Raw genomic sequence first — 806 nt, 5'->3', positions numbered from 1 at the left:
GGGGACCTGTCTTGTCACTGGGGAAGATTGTACTAGGAAAGGATCAATGTATTGCCTTCTGCCTCATTCCCTGTCCCTGGGCCATACTGGTTGGATTTTGTCATTTTCCATATCCAACACATAAATAAAAGCACATTCTGAAAACAAATTTAGTAAGTAAGTACCTATTAATTGGACTGACAGCACTCTGTAAGAACTCAGGCCTGGAAAAAGACAGGCCTGGAGGTGAAGGTTGGGGAGTTCACGGGTTTTTGGATTTAAAGCCACAGTCCCTCTTTCCTTCCCTTTGGGTTCTTTCTACCTGTCCTGTTTCTTCTACCCTATTTCGGCTTAGTGGTTGAACACTTGCTTGGCATGCCAGACGCCCTGGGTTTATCCCCAGAAAACTGTATTTATTTTGCCTCATATTCCGCTTGTTTCACATTGCAAGCATTCGGGGACTGTTCATCCTTTGTCGGCTTCTACATTTTCACTCTCCTGGGAACTGCACTTTCAGCATCAAAGTCCAGCATCAGAAGGCTGCTGTGGTGACCTGAAGTCAGAACAAACACACGGAAACCTTGTGCAATTGGGCCGGCTGGGTCCAGGCCCCCGGGGGGAGGGCAATGATCTCCCGCCTGCTGGATTCGGCCCCAGGTTGGGCCAGGACCCCGCGTTGGGTCCCGGCCCAGGAGTTGGGCAGTGACCTTGCCTAGGGTCCCTGCTCCGAGGAGGGCGGTGACCTCGCAGACACAAGCCTGGGATTGGGCAGCGTCCTTGCAGGCACCCGGCCTTCCGCGGGGGGCGCCGGGGAGCTGCCTCCGCCC

Source organism: Marmota marmota, unplaced genomic scaffold (assembly GCF_001458135.2).
Source record: "Marmota marmota marmota unplaced genomic scaffold, marMar, whole genome shotgun sequence".
Taxonomy (NCBI): domain Eukaryota; kingdom Metazoa; phylum Chordata; class Mammalia; order Rodentia; family Sciuridae; genus Marmota; species Marmota marmota.
Note: the sequence above shows the minus strand (reverse complement) of the source record.